At 39.0% G+C, this 12,329-nt stretch overlaps 1 long non-coding RNA gene across 1 annotated transcript in view; it reads right to left on the bottom strand.

The window, feature by feature from the left end:
* The window catches only part of LOC136794633 (uncharacterized), a 232,151-nt gene extending 225,209 nt beyond the window's left edge, over positions 1–6,942 (bottom strand). Inside the window, exons 1-2 of the long non-coding RNA XR_010841705.1 lie at positions 6,900–6,942; positions 5,542–5,639 (exon numbers count right to left, since the gene is read on the bottom strand). This is a non-coding gene — a long non-coding RNA (uncharacterized lncRNA). The remainder of the gene's footprint in view (positions 1–5,541; positions 5,640–6,899) is intronic.
* Between the last annotated feature and the right edge of the window lie 5,387 nt (positions 6,943–12,329).

Genomic DNA, 12,329 nt, shown 5'->3' with positions numbered 1-12,329 from the left:
TTTTTCTCTTATTTTTCACCTCTACTCTAGCTGCCCACTCTCACCTTCTTTATTCTACTGCATTACTTCCACGCTAGGGCAGTAAGATGTGTTCCCTTCGTTTTGTAGATTTTAAAATGCAATGATGACTGCCCAGCTGAATCTCCCTTTTCCGGTAAAAATCATCATCTGGAAGTCTCCCTGAAGAACATAAAACCTCAGAATGACCTATATAAACTAAAGAAAAAATATTCACCCTCAAAGTATATTTTTGGGAAACCACCTTGTTGGTTCAAATGTTTAGAATCTTTTTTTTTCAAATTAAAAACCATAATAAGTACCAAAAAATGATAACGAACAAGTTCATGCAACATGTGGATTCCAGAAGACACTTCATGGTGATCAGTCATTTTTTTTCTTTACTTGCAACAGTCTTGGGAGCTTATATACAGAGTCTGTATTTAATTATTCCAAGCTTTTAAGGACATTTTCTTTTAAAAATAATCTCTGCAAGAGTTCAATGTCTTTGTCAAAATGTCATCAGCTTGATTATTTTACTGTTAGATTTTTTGCAGGGATGGATTTAGGATTTGGCATATTTCCAAAATTTTTGGAGAACATTTTAAGAAAAAGAATGCAAACATTAGAAATACTATGCATATATAATATTTGTTCAATGTTTTTCGAATGAGAGATCACTTAGTTATTTTAAAAAGCTGAAAACATCAGAAATGTAACAACATTCTGAAATAATTAAATATATTTAATAAATAACTGACACCTCAACAATCCTTTCTTTTCCAGTTGCATTCAACATGAAAATTTTTCATTTCACCCCTTTCAAAATAAATGTGCATTTATGAGAAATTAATGGTAACCTTACAATTATCCAACTGATGACCAGAATAGGTTTGAGTGGCTTCCGGATCTATAGGTTTCCTGTAATGTCTGCCTCCACCACCCACGTTTCTGGTCCCGAGACCATAGGACAGATGTAAACCAAAAGGTGACCTTTGGCTTAAGACCTTCAACTCATGACCCAAACGGGTCAACAAGGGGGGCTTAGGAGGGGGACATCAGACAGGAACTGTGTGCACACGGGGCTGTGTCATTTTCTTCTCAGCTCCAAAATCACCGTTCATTGCTGTTCTGTCAAAATTGATCTAAACCTTTTTTTTTTTTTTTTAATTGTGGTACGCGGGCCTTTCACCGCCGCGGCCCCTCCCGTTGCGGAGCACAGGCTCCGGACGCGCAGGCCCAGCAGCCACGGCTCACGGGCCCAGCCGCTCCGCGGCACGTGGGATCCTCCCGGACCGGGGCACGAACCCGCGTCCCCTGCATCGGCAGGCGGACTCTCAACCGCTGCGCCACCAGGGAAGCCCCCTAAACCTTTTTTTAATTGAAGTACAGGTGCTCTACAATATTACATAAGTTACAGGTGTACAATATAGTGGTTCACAATTTTTAAAGTTTATGCTCCATTTATAGTTATTATAAAATATTGGCTATATTCCCTGTGTTGTACAATGTATCCTTGTAGCTTATTTTAGACGTAATATTTTGCATCTAAACCTTTGATGTATGATTTTTGCCAGCTGGCACAATGTTAAGCTATTTAATAAGTAGAGGGCCCAAGCAAGACTAAAAAGGGGAAGGTGTTTAATTCCCTGATTTCAGCTGCTATGCTTTTGCCCTTTTCCCCCTTTCTTTCCTGCATGCTTGGGCCTGGTGGCTAATGGTCCACAGCCCTTCCAGCAAGAGCACCACAAGCTGCAGGCCTTTGACACATTCCTGAGCCCTGAACACACACCCACCAGCTGACACCTGAAGGGACCCCTTCCTGCCTGCCTGGTGCTGCAAACTGACTCTGCATGAGACACCCAGAGAAATTCTCCACATCCTGTGAGCTGCAACCACACTTCCTCCAGAAATATCCAAACGCAACTCGAGGACTCTCCCTCAGCCCTGGGACACTGCTGGGTTTCCATTAACATTTTCATATTTACTCTCCTATTTTATAACTTAAAGTGTCTTTATAATAAATTTCCCCCTTTAAACTGCAGGGTGGAATCTGTCTCCTGGCTGCACTCAGACTGAGAAACAGGAATTACTGAAAACCACATAAACATATCCCATTAAGTCCAAACTCATTTCTCCTTAGCTTGGACCCAAAAATGTCATAGCATGTCATAGGTGGCCATTGAAACACCAGCCAAAGTTATGAGATAGTGACGTCAACTCATAGTTGAAAGAGACACTTTAAATCAGTACATTTAATTCTCTCTTATCTATATGAGGGGGAGGGAGAGGAAGAGGGGAAGACACACACACAGACACACACACAGACACACACACAGACACAGACACACACACACATGGCCATGAGAATTAACTTAATGAAAAATTCTCCTCAGCCCTGGGAAGTCTAGTTTCTGTCTGGACAGTCATTTCCCAATGAAAACTCTATCCCAGGATTGGCAAACTACTGCAAGCAGGACAAATCCAGTTTGCATGTGCTTTTGTAAATAAAGTTTTATTAAAACACAATAGGTCTTTATTAAAACACAATTTAAGAATTGCCTATACTATGCTATAATTTCATGCTCTACTAGCGTCGCTGAGTAGTTACAACAGAGATACTATGGCTCACAAAACCTCAAGTATTTGCTACTTGGTCCTTTACAGATAAATCAGCTGATGGCTGCTCTGTACTACTGAGTGACACTGGAAGTTTTAGGAGGCTGCTGGCCATTTAGGTCACATACACACAAGGAGACGTGAGTCCTTTGAAGTCAGCCGTGAGTTTCTGATCTAAGAACCAAAAACAGCTCTACGTGTTTCTACGTCAAGTCAAGAGGTTGATGGCCACTATTTCCTTACCACTCAGAAACCTTTAAATTTTACGTTCGGTTCCTCTTCTATGCTATGAAATAGTGTTAATGTCAGAAGTGTGAGCACTAGATTATATGTTACCTTTTAAAAGTGCTTTTAAAAGACTAATATATTTAAAGAATTCTGTAGTGGAAGCAAAGAGAAATGGACTTGAGAACCACTGCAGATAAAATAAGAAAGCTATTATCAAAGCACAAAGGGCGGCATTGGGGAAAGCATATTGGAAAAGTGGAGTTGAAATTTAAGATGAGACTGGAAAAATGGATTAACCAGGCACTTTTAAGGCTTCAGTCTACAGTGTCTCTCCTTTTAAATGGCTAGCATATATAAATGACAGTATTAAGGAAGGGTTACATAAGAATTGGAACATAATAGAAAGGGCACTTATTTAGTGAGATCTGGCAGAATATCTTTCCTCCGAAGACTACAACATCCAGCTAAGCAGTAAGATGGTTCCAAAAATAAATGAGAAGCTTAGTAAAATGGAAATGAATGCAGGGGCTAGAATCAAATTTAGTCTTGCTTTGTTTCAAGAACAATATGGGAGAAATAAATCTGAGATGCCAGATGCTTCCTTAATAGACAAGAAAAAAAATGTGAAAAAGACACATCTTTCCCAAATAATGAAAATTAGAATAAAAGATGCTCATTATTTGGCATCCTTCTTTCTGTTCCTAAATATGTCTTGGAGAAATATTTAAATACGTAATATATATAAATATTTAGGCTCAATCCTTTCTTTTATCCATTAATTTGAATATAATCAGATTTAAAAGCAAATTTCCTTACTGTGGCTGCCTAGAGGAAAACAGATGTACTTACTTTAACCATGCAATGCCTTTAACTGTGGGGTGTGATCACAGAAGCAGCTAGTTTTCATGCTGCATTATTTTGTCCACACACTGATTTATACACTGAAACTGTTTGCCATAAAGCATGACTCACTACATCAGGAAAGAAGAGTGGCCTAAGCCGATGTGTGTCTGAAATGTCACAGGAGGATAACAAATGCCTGATACTTAGAATTAAAAAGTTCAATCACTTATAGTGTAGCAGGCATTGCATTTGGTGTGAATAACCTTTCTTCTGAGTTTGTAGTTAGATGAAAAACAGACGGTGAAATTTGTTTTAAGTCATCTGTCCATTAAAGTACTTAATCCAAGCAGTTCTGTTACTCCTCATTACACAGAAGTTTTGTTCATCACAGATTTATTTCACTACTAGTATATAAGTAACTATGATAACATTAGTATCTCAGAATTATCATAGGTCTCACAAGAAGACATACTGGGAATCAACTTATTCATATGTGCATTTCTCATATCCCCTATTACTATGGCGCCAGTCTACTGCTTGGCTAAAGGAGGAAACAGCTCAAGGAAGAAAGTCCGTGACAGACTCCAAGAGATGCGTTTCCTTGGTGAGGTTCTCTAAAGCCAGGATATAACTTGACTCTGTAGGTTAAGAAACTTATTTTTGTCAGTTTAGGCCCACCATAACAAGATATAGGGGAAAAAAAGAGAGAGAGAGAGAGAGAATGCTAACTAATTAACGGTAAATTGAAGCTCTATCATTTGTTGGTGAACAAACTCAAGTCTCTCTTTTACGACCCCTCTTCTTAGTGTCAAAGCCCCCAAAAAACACAAAAGAATCACATGACATTTACTTAGCATGTGAGATGCACAAAGAAAACAGTATCTATTCCTTGCAGGTTCTCGGTCTCATAAGAGAATATACTCTTTCAGCGACTGGGGCTCTCTTTCTCGCTATCCTTCAGACAGCAAAACGCTGACCAATTCTCATTTGTTTTCTTTTTCCTTTTTCTCCACCTTTAGCCCACCACTCTCCTGCTAAGACACACTACCTTCACATGGCTTCAGGAAAAGAATGTTTTTCATCCTTCTTTGGTTCTATTTCATACATTAGTCCTTTCCATGTCAAATAACCACCCTGATTTAGCATCGATTTTGGTCATAGCCGTTCATCTCATTCACGGGGCTTCAGTTTATGTTTTTTTTTGCCTCCGAGAAGGTAAATTCAGTATCTGCTCCAGCAGGAGGAAGAAGAGAATCACCTGGAGGCTTGTGGAAGCATCCCTGTGGAGAAATTGTTCGCAAAACCCAACCACTAAGAGTCCCAAGTCAGCACAGTCGGGGCACAGCCAGAGTTGGAAAGTTAGAGAACGTTTTCTTAGTATAGTGGCATATAGACTTTCTATGAAAATACTTTTCAATAATATCGCCCTTTTGCTTGTTAGTTTATCAATAAACTTGCAGTGCAGGCCTGCTCTGTGCAAGGATGGTTCCAGGCACTGAGAACACGTAGTTGGACGAGGAAGTAAGGAGGCTACTCTTAGGGAATTTGCCTCATTCTCAGGGGAAATGAGAGGAAGGGGTCAACTGCAAGTCGTTCTTATCCACTTCAAGTTCTTCCAGCTGAAGAAAAACAACCTTACAGAGTGCTAGGATCTGTGGGTAACTCTTTTTATATTCTCCTTTACCAATAAAGTTAGAAGCACGCGACACTATAGAAAAATGAGTCTCCTGCTTTGGAGGTAGGACCATTAAGAGTCAGTCAATCAGTAGAAACTTCTATTTTGATTACATATTTATGAGAACTTTGTAGTTTCTTTAAGGTTGCTAGGAATTAAACAACAACAACAAAACCTACCTGAAATTTTCCACCTGTTGAGATCAGTCACACCTTTTCACATTGTTCTGGGAACTGTTAGCATCCTGCCTTCAAGCACTGGTCTCAGCAAGCTTGCTCTGTAAAGGACCAGACAGTAAATATTTTGGGCTTTGGAGGCCCAGAGACAAAACTGAAGATATTATGTAGGTAATCATATCGCTGAAGAAAAATAACTCCTCGAATTTTAACTGAGGAAATGAAAAATATAATAATGGAGCATATGTTTTGTAATACAGGTCTACTTAGGAGAAGGGAGTTTGGGAGGGAGGGTAATATTTCACTTAGTTGGGGTTCCTTCCCTTTCATCAAAATACGTTGCAAAAGATTGCTGGTTAATGCTAATTTGTAACGATATTTACATACAACATCTTTGAAAATGCCTTCTCCCATAGATCCACCCATATACTGTCAGTGCACAGGCAAATGCTCTTAATGGAGCGAACCCAGGTCTCAGAAGGTGCTTATACGATTCTGTAAGGCTCTGTTCCTGCTATTCTCCATCATGACACTGCAGACCACCACTTCCAGCTGAAAGCCAGGTGGAACTCCTCAATTACATAATTGAATGGAGCTTGAAATATGAAAATTTCCTTTGCGCTTCATTGGGCTTTGAAATACACTGCTGGAGGTGTCACCTGAGTGTGGAAAATCTATGAGGTGCAATTTTGTGAGTGAATCAGGATCCTGCTTCATGTTTTACCTTTTGATATAACACGAAACATATAAAGTAGCTTGACTGTACTTGAGATTCCAATGATGGTCGTTATCACCAAGATGCCTTAACCAAAGAGTAAATTTCACATCTGTACTATTTTGCCTTCTAATTTTAGGCTAAACTCATCAGGAAACATTATGCAATGCAGCAGAAGCTAATTCGATGCTATTTCGCGTCTGATAATAGTGCTTGAAGGCAATTCTTCCCTTCTGGAAAATTTCAGTACCGACTCTGAGTTCAAAATATCCTAACGGCAGTTTACCGACTCTCAAGTTATCGAGGTGCTGCGAGACAGGGCAAATCAGGATATTCAGCCTCTATTTCAGACAAAACGTCATGGAACTCAGCACGCTGGGCCCACGAAAGGGAGTGGGGTTCACAGTTGACACGACTGATTCAGTAAAACGTGAGAGAGTCAAGTATTTTCCTCCAAGTACCTGCTGGTGAATTTATGGAAAATCACAGGCTTTAAACAACTCACACTTTCATAAGTACTGCAAATTTGCCCAAATAAGCATTTTCCTGCTCCACACACACATTTACCACTATCATAGCACACATAGATCCCGCACCAAACTGTGCTGAATTAGGGCTTTCTCCACGTCTTTAAAAACACCCTTACCTCTCCGTCCCAGACACGTTTTCATAGAAGTTCACTCTTCATCGCTTAGAACTCGGTGTCGACACCCCAGATCAACTGAGGGGTGTCAGCAACACCCAAGGACTCACCAAGCGCAAAGAGAAACAGCTGGGAGGCGTTTGCCTTGCAAGTAAGAAGCCTGTTCGTTTCCTGAGGCTGCTTCCAAGGGCCTCGCTCTTCCCGCAGCTGCTACTGCTGAAGGAGATCTGCTAAACAAGCTCCTTTCCTGAAAGGGCGCCTCTTCAGCTGCTGCAATCAAGTATGATTGAACGAACCCAGCACTGGTGAATGGCTTTTCTTGCTGGGCTAATAAATGAGACAACTGGAAACTTATTTCGGTGGGAGCCTCATTTCAATTCTTATTTTTGTGAAGAAATTCTGCTGTGATGAGGTACGCTGTTTTAAAGTTTCTAGTGTTTCCGAACATGGCTGGTGTGTGAGCAGGGCCACGCGATGAGTGCTTACTCATGTCAACACGTAGCCTTCAGCACAGGTCGTCGCACGATAAACGATGATTTGCTGTCCAATTTGGGACGCAATAATGCACACTCCACTATGCCTGAAGAATGCAACATTTGAGCCTCGGTAAATTTAAGACAATTGAAATCATATCAAGCATCTTTTCCAGCCGCAACACTGTGAGGCTAGAAATCAACTTCAACAAAAATGCTGTAAAAAAAACACAAACACGTGGAGCCTAAACGATATGCTACTAAACAACCAATGGTTCACTGAAGAAATCAAAGCTTACCTAGAGACAAATGACAATGAAAACATGACGACCCAAAACCTATGGGATTCAGCAAAAGCGGTTCTAACAGGGAAGTTTATAGCAATACAATCCTACCTCAGGAAACAAGAAAAATCTCAAATAAACCACCTAGCCTCACACTTAAAGCGACTAGAGGAGAACAAACAAAGCCCAAAGTTAGTAGAAGGAAAGAAATCTTAAAGATCAGAGCAGAAATAAATGAAACAAACAAAGAAAACAATACCAAAGATCGATGAAACTAAAAGCTGGTTCTTTCAAGAGGTAAACAAAATTGACAGAGCTTTAGCCACACTCCTCAAGAAAAAAAAGGGAGAAGGCTCAAACCAGTAAAATTAGAAATGAAAAAGGAGAAGCTACAACAGAAATGCAAAGGACCATAAGAGACTACTACAAGCAACTCTATGCCAGTAAAATGGAAAACCTGGAAGAAATGGACAAATTTTTAGGAAGGTGCAACCTTCCAAGACTGAACCAGGAAAGAAAATATGAACAGACCAATCACAGCATTTGATGTCCACTCTGCTTTTTTTTGTTTTAACATTATGAGTGTGCCCTGGTATAAAAAAGTAAATAAAATGTGTTAAGGTGACACATGGTATTTGGAATGCTTCCCACTTATAGCTGTGTCCCCACAATGTGTGCTGAGAAGCAGGATGGAAAACAGAGAGTCACAGGGACATGCTCTCCACACCTACAGGGGGTTCTTGTACTTCTGCTGCAAAGCAGCCGGATGGCCCACGATGACCGAGTGTGGCTGCCTTCCAACAACCTGTATTCGTGGTTTCATATAATTTTCATGTGTCATAAAAGTTATTCTTTTGATATTTTCAAACATTAAAATATGTAAAGCCATCCAAGGCTCACAAGCCACAAGAAATAGGTGATGGGCCATGTGTGGTCCACAGGCTGTAATGGTAATTTGCCAAAGTATTGCTTGTGATTTAGAAAACAAAATACAGGTGTTTGATGTTTATAAGACAATTAAAACCTAACAGTGAAAGGTGTATAGTAAAGTATAAAAGAGTCAATCACCAATCAATCACCAGAAAAAGCTGGTAGCAGTATGTTGTTAGTTTTCCACAATTTGATGGGTCGTTTTTAGTTTATACTCAATGGGGATTTTGAAGCTTCTAGAGTCAGTAGTTTGATATCTTTCTTCGGTTTTGGAAAATTCTCAGGCATCAGCTCTTTTTTCTTTCTTTCCTTTCGTGACCACAATAAGAGGTATTGTGTAATATCATTATATGTATTATTACTTGATGTCAAATAATCACACCCAATGTATTTTTATTTATGATTTTTCATTTCTAACATTTCCATTTGGTCCCTTTTTTTTTTTTTTTTTTTTTTTTTTGCGGTACACGGGCCTCTCACTGTTGTGGCCTCTCCCGTTGTGGAGCACAGGCTCCGGACGCGCAGGCTCAGTGGCCATGGCTCACGGGCCCAGTCGCCCCGTGGCATGTGGGATCTTCCCGGACCGGGGCTCGAACCCGCGTCCCCTGTATCGGCAGGCGGATTCTCAACCACTGCGCCACCAGGGAAGCCCCATTTGGTCACTTTTATCATGTTCATATATGTGTTGAAATTTCCCGTGTTCAAGAATACTTTCATGTTTTATTTAATAGGATATTGTAGTTATTTTAAAGTCCGTGTTTGATTATTCCAATATCTGGAAAATATCTGGACTTGCTTCCCTTGTTGAATATGGGTCTCATTGTTTCCTCGTGTCTTTTAATTTTTGGTTTTATGTTGGAACAGTATAAAGAAAAACAGAGACTGAATAAAATAATATTTATGTTGGACCAATATAAAGAAAAATAGAGACTGAATAAAATAATATTTAAACCCAGGAAAAAGCATAATAATTCTATTGCTGCACTACTAGTGTAGGGGATTGAGTCAATCTAATCTGTAATTTCACTGAGCAGGGATTTGTGGAAGTATTAGACTCAATTCATCACTTGTTTCTAGTATTTTGAGGGTAGAGTCAGAATCAACTTTTCATCGAGTCTTAGGCTCTGAGCTCTGGTGAGAAGGAGGTGTGCTCACTGCGTTTAAAGCCAAGTCAACAGCTTTTTAAATCTTGGGATCTCTGTCTCTATGTCTTTCTCTGTCTCTATCTCTGTCTCTGTCTCTCTCCCTTTCCTCTCCATCCCCTTCCTCCTCCCCCTCCTCACTCTTTAAAGCACATCTGTCAGTTTTTCAGGTTTCACAGAGCTCTCTTCATCACCTTTGTGCCCAGATTTCTGAGCCTCTCTGCATTGTTACCCAACTTCTAGCCTTCGCCTGATGAAAGTTTGCGGTACCCAGAAAAGATTTCTCTCAGCGCTTCTGCCCTCCTTAATTTTTTAATAGCTTGCTATGCACTCCACTCATAATCCCAGAAGAAGTTCTCTGAATTCTCTTGCCCTGGCCCCAGACTTTGGAACACTACCACCAACACTCAGCAGAAGGCTGCTAGGAGGTGCAGGTGTTTTTATTGCTGGGACTTCTTTGGATTCTAATCAGTCCTGCCAGCCTACACATGGCAGCTAAATGTTCATAGGACGTTCAGCTGGTTTGTCCTTACTTCTGTCTATAATACAGTGATCCTTCTCCTATTGTTCTATTCAACATAAGAGCAACTATGGACCTCATTTTGGATCTTTCGATCTTTGGATCTCCACTCTTTGGATCTCTTCAGGAAAGGCTTGTTACTTTCTGGAATTTAGTTCATTTTTATTTCCTCCTGACGCCAGCTCTCTGATGGATTTTAAAGAGGAAACCACAATTTTTTGTTTATCCAGCTTGTCTTCACTGTTAAGATATATTACTTGAAATAAGTGAATGTTGCAAAAAGTCTTCTTTCACCATAATTCCTACCTTCACTAAGTTCACGCCTTCCTTAATCACTTACGTATCTATGTGTATTTTATAGGCTCTCATAGAATGCCAGTATATTTATTGACTATTTGTGCTGCAAACATTGATGTTATCTGTGTATTGTCTCTTTTTCTCATCACAATAACCTCAAGAGCAAAGTACTGTTACTGTTCTCATTTTGTGGATGAGGAAATAGAGCCACCGGGATGTCAAGTCATACAAACAAGGTTATTATGTTAATAGTTGATGGAGATCATATTTGAACCACAAACTGTGATTACAAAACCCATTTTATTAAGCACTACATCACACCACTAAACAAATATTTGTAAAGCAAACGGTAAATATAATCCAAATGCATCAGAAGTTTTTAAAAACTCCTCCTTTGGTCTAACACATTGTACTGAATTCTGCAGTTATCCATAATTAATTGTATGACTCCATTGGCATCATTACTGACAGAATTCCTCACTTGGTCTTACTCTCTGAAACTGTGAGACGAATTGATGCTGAACTAATACAGTATTGTTTGTACAGCTTCTCACCTTTCTCTTGTTTCTTCTTTGCCTTACAAATTCTGTTGCAAATTTATTCCTGTTCTCATTCATATTTTTAAATTCTTACTATCAAAATCTAGTGATATAAAAAATCTGAAAATTGTTTTGTATTATTCTGTTGACTGCCCATATATAGTCTCTCCTTTCTTTCCACTTCATGAATTTTCAGAATAGAAACTTCTAAAATTTTTATTTTACCATAAGATGAAATAGTAGTGAATATTAATGGGATGTGTTTTATGGTGACTCATGTATTAACTATATATGAGTGAGGTGATTCTGGAGTCTAGAAATTATAGTATGTGAATGAGACATTTATTTATATTTAACCTAACAGTACTCATTAGGAAACAATTATTTTACCACTGTAAAATCATTACCTATATACCAGGTTGTGAAGCAAATTCTAACTTTTATCCAAATTCATTCCATCTCAGGCATCTGTAGCTAGAATCACAAACTAGAAGCCAGAGAATTGGTGTTCTAATATTTATACTTCCAGGGAAGTTCTTCCAAGTCAACAGAGTGTGAGGAGCCCGGAAGATAAACTTACATAAAAAGATCAGGGATCATTTTACCAAGAGACTCCTAGATTAAATACTAACAACAACAAAAAGACCTCGTAAAAAGTGAGATGTTTTACCTAATTATACAAAGGATATGCTACAGAGTATTACATATATTTATTAAAGATCTAAGCTAAAAACATAAAAAATTCTGCTAATTTCTTATTTTTATATTAAATTTCTACCTTAAATTGACTCGTGATAAGACAAATTTACATGTATCTGGCATGCAGAGGTGGCTTATATAGTGAATTATCTAACCATTGTTAAACACAGAAATCTTAGCATCACTAATAACTTCAATATTTTATAACAGGAATGTTTAAAAGAATCACCTTGAATTTCACATGTACTTTTTTTTTTTCCTAGCTGACATCAATAAATTTTATGTTAACATCGTTATTGGAGTATAACTGCTTTACAATGGTGCGTGAGTTTCTGCTTTGTAACAAAATGAATCAGCTATACGTATACATATATCCACATATCTCCTCCCTCTTGCATCTCCCTCCCACCCTCCCTATCCCACCCCTCTAGATGGTCACAAAGCACTGAGCTGATCTCCCTGTTATATGCAGCTGTTTTCTACTAGCTATCTATTTTACATTTGGTAGTATATATAAGTCCATGCCACTCTCTCACTTCATCCCAGCTT

The sequence above is a fragment of the Kogia breviceps genome, chromosome 8 (assembly GCF_026419965.1).
Source record: "Kogia breviceps isolate mKogBre1 chromosome 8, mKogBre1 haplotype 1, whole genome shotgun sequence".
Taxonomy (NCBI): domain Eukaryota; kingdom Metazoa; phylum Chordata; class Mammalia; order Artiodactyla; family Physeteridae; genus Kogia; species Kogia breviceps.
This window is presented reverse-complemented; position numbering and strand designations above follow the sequence as displayed.